Source organism: Condylostylus longicornis, unplaced genomic scaffold (genome assembly GCF_029603195.1).
Source record: "Condylostylus longicornis isolate FDR11 unplaced genomic scaffold, ASM2960319v2 ptg000046l, whole genome shotgun sequence".
Taxonomy (NCBI): Eukaryota; Metazoa; Arthropoda; class Insecta; order Diptera; family Dolichopodidae; genus Condylostylus; species Condylostylus longicornis.
The window spans coordinates 2036974-2060391 of record NW_026578015.1 but is presented as its reverse complement, the minus strand read 5'-3'; the positions used below and the strand labels follow the sequence as shown (position 1 = coordinate 2060391).

The following is a 23418-nucleotide window of genomic DNA, read 5'->3' as shown; positions in this document are numbered from 1 at the left end:
AAAAACAAACCAAAATGAATGCAACCGAACAACCGAATTTGCTTGTTTGCATAGACTAGTAGCTATAGTTTTAGCCACGTTTATTTACTTATTGAAAAAAATTAAGCAAAAATTAAATATTTTCTAATATAAATGCAGATAAATTACTAATTTAATCCTAATCTTAAAATTTTAAATTGAGAAATCGTCAAATATATTTGATTAAAATTATACATAATTCTTATTGTGTCTCATTTGCAAATAATTAATAGCATTATCGTTAGTCTGATATATTCCGAAAAAAATAGAATAAGCCATCAATAATCTCATTATTTTGACAAAACAAAAAAATAGCTATATATAAAATCTAAATAAATTAAAATATTTTAAAGAATAACTTTTAACAATACTATAAAGAACGTGATAATTTTGAATTACAAATTTTCATATTCTTCTATAATTCCTTTTATATACTGTTATTTATATATATATATATTTATATTTGTAACATAAAATATATCAAAATTAATTAAACCTCATCCTCAATTTTCCATGACATCGAAAAAATATTTTCTCAAAATTAGAACATTTTCAAAAATTATTTGGTTGAATACAAAAAAAAAAAAATGGAAAAATAAGGATATTGTCACTCATTTTCAATTACCGTTTCTTTAAAAGTATTTTTTGTTCTTTATTCTGCTATTTCGTCTTTTTTTACGTTTCTATTATAAAAATATCGGGTATATCACTATAAATGTATTTAAATAAAGATATAATAATAAAATAAAAGGAAATTGCTTTTATTTTAACAATTTTTTGCTTTTATATTTTTAATATTTTCCGAAAACATTATTATTTCATTTTCCATTTTCTTCACTATAAACAAAAAAAAAAAAATTTTATTTATTTAATGATGTTTTTGCTTTTTCCTCTTCTCAAACCCTGATTATCCTAGATTTTCCTTATTTTTTCATTATTATTTATACTTACATTTCATTTGAAATTCACGCACATTTCATATATACTTCAATAGTAGAATAAAATTACACTAGATATATATATAATTTTACAAAGATGGTAGGTAAGATGTATCAAGGAATTCTCTATTTATATAAGGTGATTGAATTTACAAAGTGTCAGAGAGAAAATTGAATCAAATAAAAAATTTCTGAGAGCGAAGTGATTGTAACAACTCGCTTTATAAAACATTTGCCTGCCTACAAGGATAGAAAGTGGAATATCGATATTCCATAAATTCAATTCGAAGAGTTTAATTGGTAGATTTTTTAAGTTTCGGACAACTCACGCCTGTGGCGGCTTTTATTTTAATTATTCTGTAGCTTAATATTCTTTTTAATACAATCAATCCATTTGTTCTGCGGTTGATATATGACTTAGTTAGTCTTAGTTGTTACGAGTATAATAAATAAGTGTGCACAACTGATATTAAATTAATTTGTTAGGAAACAAAGATATGACAAGATTAGTGATGTCCGCCGTAATATTGTACAAAGATCTTTGGCTATTTCAAGATTTAACTTTCAATATGGAAATGGATGGCATGTCCTGTAAGCTTTACATACATATATACCTTTTAACACTAATATCAAATATGATATAATAATTTTTTTTTGTTTTTTAAATTTTAATTTTAACTTACAAAATATCCTGAAGAATTTCTCTTAATATATATACGAGTATATAACGGGAACAGATGTGATTTCTTTAAAAGAATTTCGTCTTATGATGTCTCGTTCCTAAAAGTATAGAGAAAAGAGAGGAAAAAAATTAGAAGAATTTTAAAATAAAAAAAAAATTAAATTATAAAAATTTTTTTTCCTCTTTTTTTTTCATTTTATAGAAGAAAAATGTAGAAAATAAAGAAAAATGATGCTGAAAAATATTTTTTACTAAGTTTGAAGTTTTATGAAAAAAATCTATAAATATTTTTTATGAAATTATTTTCATCCTTAGATTTTTAATGTTCCCACACTTTCAAAAAATAAAAAAATTTTGTGTGATTTTTTTTTCATTAAAAAAGTTCTTAATTTTTATTGCTTTCTCTTACCTATTATATTGTAATTTATATTTATGCAGTAGTGGGAGAGAGAGTGTGGGTTGGGGGGGGGGGGGGGGACCGGTATAGGTTCGGCATAATGTAAATACAAAAAATTTTTTTAATTAACTTCAAACAATTAAAATGAATTTATTTGTACAACTAACACAGCATTTAAGAATTTTTTAGAAAATTTTCTATAAATGTTTGCTATTTTATCAAGCATTTGTCGAATGACGTATCCGTGAATTTTACGTAAGTGTTTTGTGAGTTGTGATATTTAATGCAAATAAAATATCGAAAGAGCATCTATGAAAGATATAAATAAGAATAGTTGTAGAGAAAAATTTATTATAAAAGTAGAGAGAAATTTATTATAATTAATTTAGTGCTTCCATATCGACAGTTTAAATGTTGCGTTGCGACAAATCCATCAGAATAGCAAAAATATCGCAGTCATTGAGAAAATGCAGGACTCAGGAAATTACTGCTGGATTAAGGATTTATATAGCTTTCAAGTCTACTTCTCCTATTACAATTAATTGTCATAATTTATTAGGTTAGATTATCGAATTTGACGTTTAAATGATAATTATGTGATATTATTTGAAAATTTGAAAATTTCATAATTTCATAATTAAACAAAATTTTTTGGAAAATCATTTTAATAATTTTTAGTTTTTCAAGTCAAAATTTAAAATGAAAAGAACTCTGGCATCACTTTTCAAATAATTTTCATTGGAAAATTGCTCAAATAAAATGCAAAACACATGCATACATACACAAAATACAATACAAAAAAAAAAAATTGAATCAAATTCTTCCAATATTTCAATTTTATTGATAAAAATTACTAACACTATTACACTTCTTACCCCTCATTTTCATAATAATGTCAATAAACTGAATTAATCAGCTGATTTTGACATTTTGTATGATTCCATCGGGAAATGTCAGAATGCATATGTAAACAAAAAAAAATTTCCGTTACAATGCCATTCAACTAAACAAAAAATTCAAAATTAATTTGGTTTAAAAAGTATAACAGAAACGAAAAGAAAGAAAAAAAAATTAATGAAAAGAACAAAATTTATTTTACACCAAAGTTATTTTGTAACCGTAATTCCCACAGTCACTGACTGCATGTGAATTTTTTTTTCTATTTTAACCATTTTTCTTCTGCTTCTTGCTTTTTCCAGTGTGCATACGAGTATACGACGATTTTTCAATTGTTTTCGGTTACCAATTTTTATGATCCTTTTAAGAATGGAAGCGTTTTAACGCTGTTGATTGAGTTTTTTTTTTGTTCTTTAAATAAAATTATGTATGTAGCAACTATATACAAGAAGACCAGAAAAAAATAAGGGGGTTTTCGAAAAAATGTGAATAGAAAATTTAAAAGAGAGAAAAAACAAAAGAAGAAAAATTAAAAAAATGTTTTTATTAATGATTTGATCTGATACCGAAATTAAGAGAGGAAGGAAGGAAGGATTGTTTTTTTTTTTTTAAATAAAAGTGTTATACAGTTTATAGTGTGTTTGTTTGAATGTTTTATATAAATTAAATATTAAACTCATGCTCTTTTTAAAAACGCAGACCAAAAATATTTCATTAGTTCGTGTCTATAATTTTGTATAATTATTATTGTACTCAGGAAATTTAGTCAACCACGAAATCTTCTTGCATTTTACTTGTGTTTCTTTTACTCTACTCTAAAATTTATTCATTTGGTTTCTTTAAAACAGTTACATTGTGTTAATTATATTTGGCTTTCCATGTTAAGTTGGTATGTATGTATATATAGGGATATTGAAGGGTTAACATAAAAAGATTCAAAAAAATTTTTTTAGATTCAAGAGATATACCAATAATATAATTAAAATGCAATGTTCTGTGGCTTGTTCTATTTATTTTGTTTTTAATTGTTATATTGTATATAAAAACATATTTTTCTTTTGGAAAATTTCACTTTTATTCATATGAAGAAACAGATTGTGCATCATTTGATGCTAAGTGAGCATAAATGAGATTTTGTTTTTTTTTCAAATTAAATGGATCAATAAATTTAGAATGAATTGAGCTGTATATAAATTTTTTAACCCTGAATATATATGAAGGTCATTTATAATGTGATATTTATTTTAGATTTTAGTTTATTTTAGTATGGTTGTACTCTTAATTTTTACTTTTGATATTTTCTATTTATAATTGCATATTTGTATGTACGTATTGATGCGGTTCTGTTTTATAAAAAAAAATATTCGATTGGAGCGAATTATTTGAAGTATAAATTATAAGGTAATAAGATATAGGAAATTTAAATAAACCCGAACCAGACAAGTTTGCAATTTTTACTCGGAACTTTTTGAAGAAAGCTTATTTAGAAAATGTACTTTTCGTTTTATGAAAAATCTATAAGCACGATTTGATTTAATAAAAATTTTTTCCATAGGAGACAGAGGATGTTTTGTGATTCCCATCCCTACCCACATTAGCAATACATCTAGGCCTCTGACAAATTGCAGTATAGTAGTGAAATTTCCATTAGGATCTCAAAGCCCCACAGTAGTAGGCGAGTCTCCGCCTTGCATTTTCATACAATAAGTGTTCCACTATTTCGTCCTTTTCCAAGCAGAGACGGCAGATTTCGCCTTCCGCCTTGCTCATTCTTTTCGAATAAACAATTGAAAATCAGTTTCCAGTGAGTATACACACTAATAGCCAAAATGAACATAATTTTATATGAATAAAAAAAAAATACTGGAAATCGAATATGAAGGCTGACATTATGAAAACAGGAGAAATTATTTATGCAATACAATCGTGGGTATATAAAAATTTTTAATTTATAGTACAAACATATGTATATGTATATATATATATATATGTATACATATTTATTTAGACCTCTAATTAACAAACTAATCATAATTATATTTTATATCTTTCGATTATTTTTAGAACTCCGATTCAAAGGTGAAAAAATTAGACCTATTATGTTAGAAAAATATAATTTTTTTACTAAATTATTAATAGCTCTTAAATCTTTTAGAACAAATGAATTTTACAATAAAAATTTTAATTGAAATGGAAATTTATATATATATATATACATATATATATATATAATAATTACGACATAAAATTTTTATTTGAATAAAGTCGTCAACAATATTGTGTTATACTAAAATAAATTTTTTTGCATTATGCAGAAAAAAAAATTATATGAAAGTTTTACCTTGCCTTCCATTTTTTTTAACTAGAATTTATTTATTGATATCTTTTATATTAAAATTCTCAGAATATTATTATTATCTTTTATACTATGTATGTACATTAAATATAGATAAAAATAAAAAATAATTATAAATCATTTTTGGTTATAATTTTATTGCTCTACCGATTACGTCACACACAGTACTTACACGTTATTTAATATTTAATTAAGATAATAAAATAATTTTTTTAATTAAATTTTTTATATTTTTTTCTAAGTGGATGAATTCTGCATTCTATTATAATTGTTCGCAAATTGATTTTGATTTTTTACACTAAGAATATTAAAATTTTAATAAAAATCAATTTCGTACCCAAAATTACTTTTCAGGGAAATGTGATACTATTGTACCAAATTTGACGTTTTCAAAAGCACATTGGTGTGGTGATACAACTTAAATGTGATACTTCCTCCTTGTGTAAATTCATTATATAAAAATATTCTTTTTATAAGGAATAAAATCCAAAATCCTTCTTGCATTATGTGGAATGAAAAAAAAAATTATTTTTTTTTTGTCAACTTTGCTACTATTATTTTATCGAACACGTAAACCAACTACATATTTTTGTTTGAAATTAATACGCTGTGTCTTTTACTACCTAAAAGTCAGAGTTTCTTTTTTTTGTTTATGACTTCAGAACAATTCGCTAAAGGAGGTTTGCACATATTTGAATTTTGAAAATACGTATAAATTTTTTTTAATTGGTTAGATTACAAGTCTCCAGTTGGGATGTTGCTAGTTTTTAAAAATTGATAATTTTACCATAACCTAAAATCCAAATCATAAAAAAATATTAAAGGTATGGTACAAAATGCTACATTAGATTATAAGAGAGCTGATGCTAGATGACATCGTAAATTGTGCCCAAAAAACATCCAGCAATCTTAAGAAGTTATAAGAAGCTTAATGTAAGTAGTATTCCGGTTGATGGCAACGTTTATCAGATTGATAAAAAGGTACTCTCAGTTCTGATCTGCTATTTTCATGAAATTTGCGGTGGTACTTTAAAATTTTTTGAATTTTCGCCACTGGTACAGGAATTGAAACGGTCAGGAATTGTTAAAAAAAAATTATCCGGAACGAATATTTTTTACTGTTCATTGAAGCTTTGTGGTTAAAAGGAAATAGCTTACAACACACTTGTTTACACGAAAACTTTTGTATTAATGGTTGATATACTAGAAAAATCGTCATGTAAACAGAAATAATCACGTTATATTCAACATTTTCTTCATCGCAGCAAACACCCTGAGCCTGAGTGTTTAAAATTACTTTTTAATTATTATATAGCAAAAGGCATTTAAAGATTTTATTACATTCACACACACACATTTTTTTTTTAATATAAAAGCGAACAAAACAATACAAAAAAATATTAATGTAAATCAAAAATGAAAATCTAAATTTTGCTTCTCCTAAATGTATGCAATTATTTTTAAAAATAAAAATTAATTAGATAGTTGTGAATGTTATTTTTCAACTTCATAATATGCGACAAAAACATGTATAAATTAAATACAATAAATTTTAACGTGCCTGTATGTTTGTGATTAAATTTTATACCTTGTAATTTTTAAATAAAATAAATTTCTCTATATATTACATATATTAAATCAGTATATAATATGATCAGTATCAGTATGTATATCAGTATATACATGTATAACATTATTAACTTTACTAGCCTTACTCTTTATTAAAGTATGTATGTCTGTATATATTATACTTTTAAAAAGTGTTAATTGTTATACTATTGAGGTAATTTTTAAAAATAATTTTGACCTTTACAATTTTCTATTTTAGAACTTCCACCATAAGGTTGAATTTTGTTTTAATGAGAGTAATAATACAAAAAAAAGCAATACAAATAAGATTGCAACTATATATTATAACAATTAAATTAAAAATTTTAAGTTGTTATGCAAAATTATTATTATTATTCGAATACATAAAATGTCTCGGATTTTAGTTGCATTTTTCATTTAATATTTCTTTTTTGGAGATTAATCAACAAAAATTATAATAAAAAGTGTTCTTAATTCATATAATGTATAACAGTTATTGTAATAATATTGATATAACATTTACTCAGGGGATTTTTTATATAACAGCCTTTAAATTTCAACTATTTAATGTTATACGAATTAAATTATTAAGACCTATTTGACGATGTTTATTCAACTACTATAAACTGTTAAAACAAACCATAAAACAATTAAATTTTTAATAATGAGTACATTTTATTTTATATTAAATTATTTTTAGTACTAAAAAAATATTTATTCAGGTATTTTTATATAACATAGCTACACTAAATGCTGTATAAAATTTACGTATATTAACAATTTTTCAAGGATAAAACAATGCTAAATATGCACGTATAACAAAAACTTTGCATTCATATAACATTATATTTATAATATATGTATAAAAATATATATTGTTATATGTTTTTAAAAAACATATAACAATATTTTCATTTCTTCTATAGTATAACAAAATATTTAGCTACTCTATAAAATAACTATAAAATGGAAAAAAATTTACTTATTATTTTATAAGGGTATAACATTAATATGTTTAATTTTAGATATCGTATATACAGGGTAAACAGCAGAAAAGTGTACGCAAATAAAATTATCGAAAGTAATTTGGATTTCAAAATATTTAAAAAAATTTTAATGTGATTTTTAAGGGAATAATTTCACTGAACACAATTAAATTCATATGAAGTTTGACACTAAAATTAGATTCTGGTTCGTTTGTTTTGCGACCAGTACATGTATTTTCTATGAAATTGACGTTCTCTTAATTTTTATTGTATGTAGTTCATCTTAATCTCTCTGATTTACTCTATAAAAAAGTTGAATTAAATTCAACTTTAAGATGAAAACAGAAAAAGAGTGATTTTATGGGGGGAAATGTTTTTTGACATCTATTGTTTTCATATGTGTGCGATATAGCATATATGCATAACACTGAATAGTTGATTTTGCTTTCCAATGTTGTTCTGCGTTAGCAATGGAAATCGTTCATCTTTTTCGTTTTCCGCTTTCAATCCACGGTACCGTATGAAGTATCGTGCTAGAATTGACATTTAAATATTTTTTTACTCTCTAAGTCAATTGTTAATTTTACACGAAACATCATGTACCTGTACATACATATATATTTTAACTTTTTGTTTATTTAATGACATTAATAAAATATAATATGTAAATAAGAATGAAAAGGGAAAAAAAAAAAACAAACCTTAAAAGAAAATTAATATTTTTCTTGACTTTTAATATTTTTACTTCGAAATAGAGAGTCGAACTTGGTTGGGCATACGTACATACATATTGAATATTAAATTTAATGTTATTATTATTCTTTTCAAAAATGGAAACTTCAAAATTCATTCTGTCAAAGTTTATCAATTACGTATACATACATATATATACATACATAAGAAAAATATAAGGAAAATAAAGTTCCTGACTGACTGTCAGTAAGGAATATTTTTTCTTTCACAATATACACAGAGAAAATAAAATTAAAAGTTAAAAGTTTCAAAGTAAAGTTTTTAAATTATGGCATTATTTAAATTATTATGCAAATATGTTCATATTTTTTTGCATGAATAGTTATTATGTATGTATGTAGAAGTATATGTGAGTTTGCATTAGAAAGTCAATAATTTCTGGTATATAAGTACAAAGTTCTTTAAAAAATAGTATAGCATTTTGTTAAGAATTTAAAGTTTTTCCTCCTGTATAAAACAAAAGCAAAATTTATTCTTTCGTTCTTTGAATAAGAATATTCAAAACATTATGAAGTTTATGAGAAAAAAAGTCAATTTTAACTTTCAAAATTATTTCGAATTTACTTTTCGAATAATAATCTATTTTAAGAAATCATAAAATTTCCAAAAGTACTTACGATAATTACGTGCAGTAAACTTTAAGAGAATTGTCGTGATTTTATAAAATTTATCGACATTTGAAACGTTATATTTAACTGTTATATGTTTAGGTATGTTAAACTTGAATAAATTTATTTTATATAACAATACCCTGAATTATTCAAATGGCACCGAAAATTGGGTAAAAACCATATAAAATTTTATACTAAAATATATTAAATTTCAAATATACTTAAATGTGGGTATTTGCTTACATAATATTGTGGCGAGATATCTACATATAAAAGTGAGTGTGTGGTTTGTATATTTGTTTAAATAAATATACCATATAGATTTTAGAAAACTTAACAAGTTAAAGAGGAAAATTGCTTGGATAATAAATAAATAAAAAGGATGTTAAAATAGAAAGCATTATTGAATAGAAAAAGGATTGAACAACAAAATTAGGAAATTTCTATAATAATAGACGAATAATGTGAATATACAAATACAAGAGTAATGTGAAAAAGTGGCTTAAATAAAGTTGTTAATGACTTTTTAAAATTGTTGTGGGAAATTTTTTTTTTTCCCGAGATGGGCATAGAGTTGATTTTTGGTTGAACTAATTAAAACTATATTAATTAAATAATGTCTAATGCATATTATGTATATACTTATGATGTTTTATTAGTATATGTATGAGTTATTCGAGTATATAGGTTAGGTTAGGTTAAGTTGATTCGGCCCCCATAGATGAGTACACTTGGACCATTTAGACTCGTTGTGGTACCACCAGATCTCTTCCTTTCCACTCCATTATAATTTGCCCGAGCTCCTCAGAAACCCCCTACGGCCTTTAGCATTCATATTCGCTTAATTCGTAGGACGCTAAAAGAAACGAGACAAGCAATGTATATCTGGAGTTCCCCAGCGGAAGACAAGATGACAGAAGATGGGTTACCGTTTCCTCCCCCTCTTCGTTACAGCAGCTCTTACAGTAATTGTTTGGGGGGTGTTAGGGTATGTACAGCTTTACTAAAAAATTCAATTTCGAAGTATTAATTCTAGTATTAATTAAGAAGTGTTAATTCTATACAGAATTATTCAAAAATGAAGAAAATGTTATAATTTGATACTAATTCCTATATACGAAAATTTTTGTAATAATTTTCTACACGATACTAGATGGCTCTGTATTTATTTTCAAATCAGAATTTAAATACATTATGAAATAAATGAGATAAAAATTTATTCACAATAAAACTTTAAAAATTAATTTGTTTTTGATTATTATAACAGTTAATAAATTTTAATTAACTCTCATTTATACCTAGTATTATTACACTTACGAGTAAGAGCAGAAATGAATCTCTTTTAATAAATTTATTTATACACGAATTATACAAAATGCGTTGCATATACTTTAGGCGCAAATCTGAATATAATGTGAGTAATATTTTCTCTGAAAGCTACTCTTTGCATACTCAAAATTTTCCCAATGATAAAAAAAAAATATTAAGCGATATTTTCCAAAAGAATACCCACAAAAATTTTTTTTGATGCCGATCAGGATAAAGATAAACAAAAAAAAATATAAAAAATATCCTTGATAAAATTTATTTGTTTTCTCTTTCTTTTTCATATACGATTTCTCAGAATTACCGTGAATTTTTTTTTTTTTTTTGAGATTCTTTTGAAAATTTCAAATATAAATAAACTTTAAAATTCTACGAAAAGGCAAAAATAATTTTATAATAAAAAAAAAAATAGAAGAGAAGATGAAATAAAAATAAAAATTTCTTGAAAATAAAATAAAAAGAAAAAAAACTCATTTATTTTTTTATTAAATAAAAAAATATTTAAAAAAAAAAATAGCAATTCTTTTGTTTTGAAAAAAAATTCTGAAAAAAAAAATTCTCTCTTTATGGTTTTTGTTTTTCTTCTAAGAAAATTTTAATTTAATGGAATCACAATAAAGGATCTCTAATGCATCCTCTTAGTACTACTATTTTAGAATTTCACTCCAAATTTATTGGTTCAAAACCTAATTTTAAAAATGTGCGGGTTTCTAAATTGGTTTTTTATCATTTTGAAATTTTTTTAATCGAATGCATCTCTAAAAATTTAATTCGGTATTTTATCTAGGTTGAGATTCGGTAGTTTTTCAAATTAATTGTAAACTCAAAATTTGGAAAAAATCCGGCACGAATATCTAAGATATCATGGATTAACCCTACATCTCCCCCCTAGGGGGAGAAAGGGGAAAAAACTCGATTAGTTTCCAAATAATAGGAGGAATGAGAAAAAATACGGGTTTTTTTTTGTCAGAAATTCTATAATTAGAGCTTGAAATTAAATTTGAATTTCAATTTTTTTCAGTTGCTTGAAGTAAAAGTTGTTTATGGATTTCTGATAGAGAAATCATATTATTTGCCATATTATTAGATTTCGAACGAACTGGATGAAGGCCAGGAGAACAGGCCTGAGTTGGATTTCTTACAATGCTTTAACTGATATTCTTCGTTAACAATTTAACACGAATTTGAGCATTCCTCGTCATAATATTGTGCACAAATTTCATGATATTTTGGAAAAACAGAGTGAACGTAAAATAATCTTGAAAATGTTATTTTTTTTTTTAAATTTTATTACTGTAAAAACGTAAACACATCTATTATTAATTCGTTTCCAAAAATGGTATAAATGTTTAAGTCCTGTGTATCTCGAATTCAAATAAAGTACATACTTTGTTTTTATACATAGACATACATATGTACATATCATCATTCACTTGATTACTTTTTCCGTATATTTATTTTATTTATTTCAAAAAAAATAATCTACATAATATAAATATACACATCTATGTAACTACATAAATAATTTATAAAAAAAAATTTAATTTCATTTCAATTTCAATTTAACATGTACGACATACCAACCAATGTGTATATATAAGCTTACCTATACATACATGCATATAGTAGTATAATTTAATATGCATTTTAAATTTGAATTAAAATGTTTATTTGTATTATGAGCATATATGTAACGGGTGTAGGCTTTATTTCCTGTTATTCAAAGTCACCTTCATTAACCGCCTGTTACTTAGCCAGAGCTCTTATATTTTTCGGCCAGATTATTCTAATATATTATGTAATAATTTACTGCGACATGTGTTCATAAAGACTTGCTAATTCTCATGTCGGAATTTTCGGGTTCGATTTTAATTAAGCTATCCTTGGAGTAATCAATTTTGTTTTATCCAATTGACAATACCCTCCTTATCACCCACTCTTCTAGAAGAGTAAACGTTTCTATTATTCAAAGCACATTCAACATCCAAGAAACATACTCCATTAATGTTTCCTTAGCGTCATCACAGCCCTTACCACTGTTTCCCCATTGCAACATAAAAATAAATAACAGCGATTGATTCTCGAGTTAATTAAAATTAAAATGCAAGTTTACAATTTCGCTGTATTTTTTCTTAAATTTAAAAACTACACGTCCCTAACAAAAATCACCCCTTATTTAGAGATTGATGTACTTATTATTCTGATAAAATATATATATAATGAAAAATTGTCATGATATGGACGATAAAAAGAAAAAAAAGTACGATGAGTTTTTTTTTATTTCAATCATTTATCTACACACACACACATTTACTTTTTTAATAAGAATTTGCATGGTAATAAAAATAAAAATAAACATCAATAAAACAAAATAAATTTTATTACCAATATTAATACAAAAAGAAAAAGAGCAGATTAAAGCACGTAGTATGGAAAAATTTTAAGGAAAAACTTTTCCTTTTCAAAAGAATTTTCATTCCATGTCAATTTAATGTTTGAAATTTGACATTTCATATAAGTATATGTATGTATATCGAATATTTGCATTAAGAATTGGAGAATTTTTTTTTAAAATTAAAATGTTTTTAATTTTACGCATCACTTGTAAAATAAATTCTAAATTTTGATGTGAGGTTCTTTTTTTAAAATGAATTTTCATAAGAATTACATTAATTGTAGAAATTTGAGCTTCATCCCAAATAATTTCAAACTGGGTTTATTCATAGCAAAACAATTTAATATTATTGGCTGTCTTTAATAAACTGAAATTATTAAAAAACAAAAGTAAAAACGAATAGAAATTATACTAAAGCTCTAAGTAAAAATCATTTTCGAAAGAACGAGGAAAAACTGTTTCTCAGGGCTTTCTTGTGGCAAAACATCTGAAGAAGTTAAACAGTTAGTTCTAGAGGCGGGGCTATTTTTAGGTTTTATAAGGAACCGGACGAGACTTCACTACTATGCATATTTTGAAGCATTGCGACACCTTAATTCGAAAAAAAAACCGAAGTCTTTGGATAGCTTCATCTTTATGGTGGAAAAGTTGAGAATTTGCATCAAAAAAGGAAACTGACCTCGAAGAAATATATTGAAGCTTCAACGCACTTTCTAGGCGAATCTAAATCAATGATTCGAAAGGGAAGATAATATCTGGGATTTTTTTTTTTCGAGGCAGAGGATTTGTGAAAAATTATCACCCACAAGATAGGGGAATTTATCGGAAAACTAGGAAGATAGTCTCGCTTCTCTACCTAATCCTTCATCAAAACGTACACTAAATTCTATTTTATTTCTTGCCTCCCACTGTTATGGCAATAACTACCGCAATCAATATTATATTTGAAAATACAAATCTTGTTGTCTTATATATCATTTACAATGCAATAGAAATAATGTCATTTTGCATGTTGTTGCATTCTGCTATTGTTCTAAAGTCGTAAACTTTAGCATTATTTTAATAATAATAAAAGAAATTACTTGCTAGTTGTTCTTTTAATCAAAAGAATTTACTAGTTCTGTACAATCATAAAAGCAAAGAGCAAAGAAAAATTCATTGATTATTATTTTATATGCTTTTGAATTATAAAATGCAAAATTGCATTTTCTCATATAGTGTGTATTCTAAATTTTATAATTCTAACTAAAACATGCTTATATAAGACTATTATATATAAATATGTATGTAAGAATACAATAGCAATGACAAAAATTTCGTTTTCACATTTATAAAATTTAAAATTTCTTAATTTACACTTGACTGCTCATTTATAACAACCATAAAGCACCCGATTTTATGTAAATACATACTAAAATTTTAATCTTTTTTCACCCACAATATTTCTTTATGTAGAAGAATGAGGTTATATAACATTTAATTCTACACATACACTAAGTGTGCAGACTTCTTTTTGTAATACGGTTACTGCGAATATTAAATTTTATTCATAATTTTTAAAAGCATATGTGCACAAACAAATTGTTCTTAAACATACACAGCCATATGTAATGTAATATGCACATATGGTAAAGGTCGATAAAATAAGTACGTACTCGCTTATTTTTATAAATGCTATTTAAACACAGGAACCTCCTTAGACTGGGTTAGTTTTTTTTTTTTGTTGTTAAAGACAAGAACAAAAAAATTATAATTTTCTACAAAATTACCTCTCCCAAGCTTGAATATTTTTGTATACAATGTACTTTTGCCAAGTTGTCTTTTTCAATTCTTTTAAGCTTTCCAGATGGGTACCCTCAAGGGTTTATTCACTTTTTTCCTGGTTTTTTGTTTTATTTCAATAAATTTTTGTGTTTTAATTCTTTTTTTGTTTCAAAGCATTTATAATGAGAATATAAAAGTAAAAAAAATATATGGAATTTTTTATTTCACAGTCTTTTCAGAGTTTTCTTTGATTTGAAAATAATTTTTTAAAAAGAAAGCCAAAAGTTGGGTTGACTTTCACACACAGTAAAGAAAATGTAATTATAATTTTTATGATTTTATTTTTTGAAATGAACATTCAAAAATTTTTGCAACAAAATTCTATTTATAAAAATATGACACCTACGTAGACGTTCGAATAGCATGGATATATAAAAGTTGAAATGAAAACGGACTGATAACATCCGAATTCAACTATGTCGTAACATGCGCCAGGTACTATCTTCGACTGGATGGTGATAATGTTTGGTACTTGCCTATGCATAGGTTACATGTCTAGTAACCCCTTGTATAGACAGTGTCTTCTACCCACCAAAGACGGTAGTCATATTAATATCGAGCATTTTAGACAAGGTAGTTTGTTGTACTTCGTATATTAAGGACAGAATAAAAAGAATGCCAGAAAGTATATAAAAACGAGGTGAAGTACGACAAAATTCATATAAGAGAGATAGTTATAACGAGACAACACTACACGTGATGAGGTACATGTAATATCTACATTGTATGTACAAAAAATATAAGTTGGTCGGATGTTGGGTTGAGTGCGTTTTCAGCAATATGAAGGTTTTCTCTCTTGAACGTGGGTGTTAAAAAAGCGATACAGCGATTATAACGGTTTTCAAGTTTTTCGATACCCTTCCGGTAGTAATCCTTGGGCTTGTCCTCAAAATAGGCTTCAGTTTCGGCGATGATTTCTTCGTTGGTGTGAAATTTTTTTCCAGCGAGCATTCTCTTAAAGTCACTTGGGGCAAGGTCCGGAGAATACGGTGGATGGGGGAGCAAATCGAAGCCCAATTCGTGCAATTTCGACATCGTTTTCATAGACTTGTGGCACGGCGCATTGTTCTGGTGAAACAAGATTTTTTTCTTCTTCATTTGTGGCCGTTTCTTGGCGATTTCGGCCTTCAAACGCTCCAGTAACACTATATAGTAGTCGGCTATGTCGATCAACCGTATTTTGCGGTCTCCCAAAATTATTTTGTGGATTTTTTTTACGTTTTCGTCCGTAACTGCCTCTTTTGGGCGTCCACTGCGTGCGTCGTCTTCGGTTGACATATGACCGGTACGAAATTTAGCAAACAACTTGCTTCGCCCGGGGCAGAGTCCGGATAACATTCATCAAGCCATTTCTTGCATTCAACGGCACTTTTTTTCATCAAAAAATAATGTTTCATTAACACACGAAACTCTTGACTTTCCATGGTTTTCAAAAATAACAAAAGTAACGTCACTCTCGATACGATAACTCACAAACTAATGATCCGATAGCTGTCAAATTTTGACAGGCATCTTTTGAAGGTTGGTTTTACATAAGAAGGGTATGAATTTTTTTTGATGGCGCCATCTCATAGAAACGATACGGACCTTTCATATATACGACTCCGATAAACTTTATATTAAATAATAAAAAATATATGTTTGCATAGCTTTTACTTCTAAAATAATAATAATGATTTTGAAAGAAATCTGTCAAATATCCCTTATCAAGTTGATTATCCCATATTACAACAAAAATTCAAATGAAATTGAAGTATTTTCAATTAAAAGTTTATGGATTTTAATTAAAAATCTAAATTATATAAACGCCCACTAATTTTATTTCAATAAAAGTTTATCATCAAAAAAATATTATTGAAATTAAATGTAAATTCATTATAATTTCCAAACAAATCCTTTTTTCCATTTCTATCATAAATATATGAAAAATCTTTTCTAAAAATCAAAGAGTTTTAATTAAACAATCAAAGTGATTTATACTAAAATTTTGTAAGAATCAAATAAAGAATTCCCACGAAATTTTGAAATGACTCCCTCCACCTCACTCCCCTTTTATTTTAAGATGAAAAGTAAATTAAAGAGTTTATCAATAGTATAAAGATTAAGGACGAACTTCAAAAAGGAAATTGATTCTATAAAAATATCAGTTAAAATTTTTTAATTCTAAAAAATTCCTGAATTTTACTTCAAATCTTTACGTTTCTATTCTTCTATATATATATATATATGTATATAAGATGGATGGTCGGTCTTCTTTCTACATATAATAATCTCTTACAAAATTAAAATGAACATATCATATCCATACAATAAAAACGTGCAATGTACATTAAAATAGAACAGAAAAGAAAATTTACATTATTTTTACTTTATACTCAAACGTGTATGTACGACGTCAATATGTACTTAAAACCTATGTTATAGTGTACGTGTATATAATTATAATATAACATTAAAAGATATTAACACGCCTGCCTGTTTTATAAAAGCCACACGTTTAACAAAATAATAAATGATAATAATAATAATAATCCTTTATTTAAAAATAAAAAGGATCTCATGGAGAGGATTTTGTTATACATAATATATGCTATGTACTCACTAGTTATATTGTTGTATAGAGAATGAATTGCGCCGTGTATGCATGTGTTTATAGGTATATTTTATTTAACATGATGAATTAACTGTGTACAGGATAATTCTGTAAAGAGTATACAATATAATAGGCTGGCAGTTTGCGAAATGCAAGGGTATTAAAAAAATTTTGTGAAATATACAATTGTTTAAGATATAACTAGAAATTCTTTTCGGAACTTATAACGCTAGACATCCCAAAAGTATATAAGACACATTAAATTAAAGGAAAGACGCAGTTTTAAGCCCTTTAAGTGAGTGTTTTCAAACAACTTTCATTTCAAGCTGTTATTTTGCTTGGGTCGGAGATTATAGCTTCTGCTTGGGAGTAGCTACATAAAAGTTAGGAATATAGATAGTTATTAATATATATAATAGAGGAAAGGTAAGGATTTCGCAAAATTTTTGTTAAAGTACTTGTATCTCGGAAACTGTTGAGTTTTGACACCTAGTTCTAAGTAAAAGTTTTGCTAATTTTTATCAATTATCTCAACTCTATAAGTAGTTGTGTCATGTAATATTGTACTTTTTATTTAGAAACACTCTGTCTATGCCTATTGTATGTATGCGTTTATGTGCTATTTTGGAATGCTTTATGTACGCGTATTTACATAATTTATAATTAGAATTTTTTTCTCATACATAATATTCATTTAATATTAAAATAAATGTTATGTACATTTTTTATGTACATATATATTAAACAAAGAGCATAAAATTTTCTTTTATAACACAATACTATGTACACCAAATCTATTTAAAATTCAAATTAACATCATTATTATTACAAAATATGTTTATGTTTATGTGTAATTAACATATGATGCACTAAAAATTAAAAGAAATTACTTTTTATAAAATTTCCATAAAATTGTGTTATATTGTGCACAAAATATAACAAATAATTAAATTGTATTTAGATTTTAAGGTTTTGTAATCACACATAGTTGATATCTACATAATGTAAAATTTAACACCTTTGTTTTAATGTTTGGTTAACAGAGATAAATGCAGTGTACATGTTATGAATGAAAAAATTATAATAAAATTATAAAATTATTTCTAAATAATGTAATTCAATTTGGAAATTTATAACTAAAATTTGAAAATAATTTTTGGGTTGTAGGTACTTCCACTTTGTGCGTCCCTTAATTTTGAATTATAGAATGTGTTTTGTGAAAATTAACAAAGTAATATCTAACGCACAGATACTATACTTTTTTGGATTATCTTTTGGAATTTTTAATTCAGCAACCCTGGATTTTTTTATTTTACAAAATTAAATTACACAAATGTGACAAGTTGTTCATAATTTATAAAAAATTTTTTTAAAAATTCTAGATTCTTTATTTTAATTAATTTACAATATAAAAGCCTCGATTATTACGTTTTTTTTTGAGCCGAATTTGCCATATCAAAGGCACATAAATCTATTAGTGGAAGTTTTACTCAAAGCAAATTTGCAGACCCATTCTATGACTATTAAAAAGAATAGGGTTTACGACTTGGATATTATATAGCAAAATGTCAGAACTTTACTGATATCATAAAACTATAAATTTAAAGCAAAGAAATATCAATTTTATGATGCCCACCATATTCACCAGACCATAGGATATAATTACCACGAATTTTGAAAGTGGGTTCCTAGAAAGAAACGTTTTTGAAAGAGAATGTAAGTATCCAATGTCTGTTTGTTAGAATAAGTAGTATTTTTGCGCTGATCTAACACGAAATAATATATTTTATAAAACCGCAAATAAGGTAAATCATTCCAATTTTGGGGCGGTCTTAATTATGCCGTATAGACTAGATTTATTTGCAGTTTAAATGAATGCTAAGATTTGTTAAGAAATTAGATATGTAAACTCAATTTACAGGGTCGTATTTTTTTCGGAAACATTCAATTCTTATTAAGTTTGTGGTGAAATATTTGAAGTTTAAAAACTCCTTTAAATCTAGCGAACAAAGTAGAAAAATGACATTTTAAAAGTATATATATGGAGTCAGTTTCAATAAGCTTTTAAGATTTAAGCTTTCCAACGTCAAAAAATAAATTGTTTCATTTTCGTTTGTTTATGTCCTCTTCAGCTCCTACAATACAATGTAATCCTCCAGCTATTACAATATATCCCAGCAGTTACACCCTCATTTACGTGCAGAAAAGTTTGTATCCAATTTTTCTATATTGTTGCTTTTTGTTTTTAAAGTTGCGTTTTTTTTTTTTTGTATTTTGCCGAATATGCTGAAATAAAGCACATAATATATACTGTGACATAAGCATTTTAAATATTTTTTTCTCACTATATACCATATATGGGAGTGTCATCATAGGTGAATATAAAATGAACAATTAAAGAAAAAAAAAAATTAACTGTTTCATCACCATTTTTATTGTAATTTTTCTTTTATTTCCTAAAATTATTAAAAGCTATGGAATATACACGCTCATCCACACAAATTTTTGTATAGGTACACCTTAGCACACAATAGAAGAATTTTTTTTTTGTTTTTTTTGCATGTAAAATAACTTTTGACAAAATTTTATACAATAAGTTTTTTCTTATCTAGGTCATTTCCTTTCATATTTTCTCCGTACATTGTATAACGAATATAATATATAGGAAAAAGTTAAAAATGTTAGTTATATAATTATTTTTTAAGTAAAAATGTGTAATTTAAATAATTTTTTTTACTTTTAATAAAATATTTTGTAGAATTTTGTACGGTAATTTTAAGTTTTTTTTTAAAAATTGAAAGAAGTAACTCAATTAGATACAACGTGTAACTTTTGATGAACTTCTTTTCTAAATTTTTATATTAAGGAAACAAAAAGCTCCATATTGCTTGTTTATTTTAGAATTCCAGAATATTTCAAATTTGTTAAAATTTTTAAACTACAATTACATGTAATTTTTACAAATTAAAACTTTATATTTTTATAAATTCTATATAGTTCATGTAGTCGTATATTATACAGGCTCTACACAGTGTCTACAAAACACAACACTACAATAGAAGTATGAATTTACAAAATGCGCCCCTGTAATATACAAGCGTCTCTGTTTTCAATAAAAATATAAAATTATTGTAAATTCCAAATTATTTGTACGCTTAAATATGTAAATTGTTAAGTGCTTGAAGTTGTTAATTGTCTTATAAAACTCTGAGAAATTGAATCTTTTGTACCTCGTCGGCATGCGTGGGCACCTAAATGTTCTAAAATATGTTATGAAAATGAAATTTATAATCTTCTGTTCTGTATATGATTAAGGCTGTTAACAATAGTTCTATTATATTTTGTGTTCTTGAAGCAAATGAATGTCGTAATAAATGTCGTAATAAAACAAGATGTCATAAAAATTATTAAAGTTCGTAAGTTATTCCATATTTTCAAGATAATGTTCTTCAAATAAATAATTTTCAAATCAGTACATGCAAGTAAATGTAAATGTTGATAATTAATTTGCATAATTAATTAAAATAAATTCACATTCAATATTGTAGCAAACTTCTTATTACGCAGACAAAGATTACCTTAGCAGTACTTAAATTGGATGTGTATAAATTATGAATAAATCTATGAAATTATGATCATTCAACAAAATATAAATATACATACGTAGCTCAACAATATTATAAAAATTTAAAGCAATAATTATAGAAAGATTGAAGATTTCGTCTTATTTACGTGTTATTTAAGTATACCTTATTAACCCTATTGTCCCACCAATATATATGTATTCGTATAGATACTCAAAATGTTATAATTATCGTTCTCATTGCACCCTTAAAATTGATTTGTAAAATTAGTTATTATTTTATTTAACAGTAACTATACTATGACAGTGACTATCTAATATTTCAAGTGCCTCTAATACACAATTCAGCAAATATGAAAAAAAAATTTAAAATCCTCTTAAATTTCTTTCCGTTCCTGTTTTCAAAAAATTGGTCTAATGCGCTTAATGTGGTTAATTCACTTTGTTGTGTTTAGGTTTAATAAGAAAAGTAAAAATAGTACGTCAAACTTATACCTTATACATATGTATGTATAAGTAAAATAAAATTTTTAACCACGCGCTGCCACATACAATTTTTAATTTATGGGAATTTTCTTTTTTAAAAAAACTAAAATTAAAAAAAACCGCAATTATAAATATTTATTGTTGTGATTTCTAAAAATAAACAAAATTTTTTTAATGATAAAGGAAGTAACCAAAAAAAAAAAATACAAAACCAAATAGATAAAAAATCCGAAACCGGGAAAATACTTGAAACGAAAAAAGGGAAAAACCGTATACAAAAATAACACGGGGAAAATATTATGTTTGTTTAGTCAACTTTATATATGCGATACCCATGCACATAATATTGTAAATGACAAAATAATAAAGCCGTTATACTAAAAAAATGTTTAGTTAACATAGGACAAGGCTATTATTAGGGTTATTATTAGAATAATTTGGTAAAAATTTGAGTATTTTCTTATAAAATGGTAACACTTTTAAACCATAATTGTGATGTATTCCTTAGATTTGTTATGCGAGTATTAATTTTTTACAACAATTTGGCGTTCTGAACGAAATCCTGTACGTCACGTGGTTTAAAGTCATAAATTCGTTTTCCCGGTCGAATTATGTTTACGCACAACGCAGTGGCGTTTTATTCTCCGTACGGACATAAAACAACATGGAGTTTTTCTTTAGGCATAATTAAATTTCCTCGTCCATCTTTGAAGTTCTTGAGTCAATCGTTTGTGGCGTTAATAGTTTATCGATTAATTCAGCTATATATTTCTTTTGAGAAAAGTGAAGCATTAAATATCTTGAGAAAGTTATTTATTGGTGCAAGCTCACTCGAAGGCGTTTTCAATGCTACAAACTAATTCATTTCTCCTTTTCCAGAACTGCCGACTGACATCATGTCATACAATAAGTTTTCTTTCAACCTTGAATCATGACATATACATGTAAGACTTCTTTCAGAACACTCGTCTCAACCTCTTTTATCTTGAATTGAGCCTCTCCTCGAAAGGGCCTAAAATTATATTTAGTTTTTTTAAATAAAAATTTCAATAAACTTGAAAACACCTTTATTCTTTAATATTAGTTATAAACGAGTCAACAAATTCACTTATATTCTTAAAAAATTATATATAAATTGCTTACATAGGTTAACCCATAAAAAAAAAATTATTCAAATTCAGTAAGCTGCTCATCCAGTCTTCCGTAATTAAATACATATGTGTGTATGTACCGGTTAACAAGAACTTTTATATATCATTTAATTGGAATACATGGTTCTATCCTTATGCATTGCATAATTTAAAAAAAGAAATGTACTAGGTACACGTGCTGAACAATTTAAATTTTTAGTGTGAAATCATCATATTTTTTTGTAAATATAATATCAAGTAGGTATGTGCTCTAGTCAACGGCGCAATCACTGGTATAATAAAAAAAATTTCAAAAGTACTTTCATATACATACATAACAATGTATGTGTATACGCTGTTATAAGGCGGAAGATTAAGCGAAAAAAAATTTCGTTTTTTAATAAAAATGGAAATGAAGAAAAAAAAAAGAACTGATTTATCCTTTTTTTGCTCTCTTATCCTTTGGGAAATTTCAAATTGTTATTATGTACTTAGTCCTTTTCTATTGTAGCGTGCAGTTACTGTATTATGCATAAAGATTATATATAAATATAGTTGGCACGCTGATGATTATGGTATACATATGCAATAAGAGAACGCAATCATTGTATAATATTCAAAAATAATTGATAAGTGAACAATTTTTCTCTATCCGTGCACTTTTTCTTAACGTTTCTTTTAATACACGCCCTTCTACTCCCTCAATATTCCTTCATAGTAATTAACCCTTAATTGATAGCGTATTCATCATTTTGTGTTCTAATATTCCTTTTTAATAGAAGAAGGATAAAAAATTGTTACTCACTTTTTTTTGAACGAGTTCTTAAATAATTAAGACTGTTTTGGTATTTGA

General features: G+C 25.7%; 1 protein-coding gene across 2 annotated transcripts in view; it reads right to left on the bottom strand.

Moving 5' to 3' along the window:
* The window catches only part of LOC129610696 (kinesin-like protein Klp68D), a 62677-nt gene that overhangs the window by 13802 nt on the left and 25457 nt on the right, over positions 1 to 23418 (bottom strand). For both annotated transcript variants that reach the window (XM_055523346.1, XM_055523347.1), the window contains one exon: positions 1640 to 1736. The gene's annotated coding sequence lies outside the window, so the exon portion shown is untranslated. The remainder of the gene's footprint in view (positions 1 to 1639; positions 1737 to 23418) is intronic.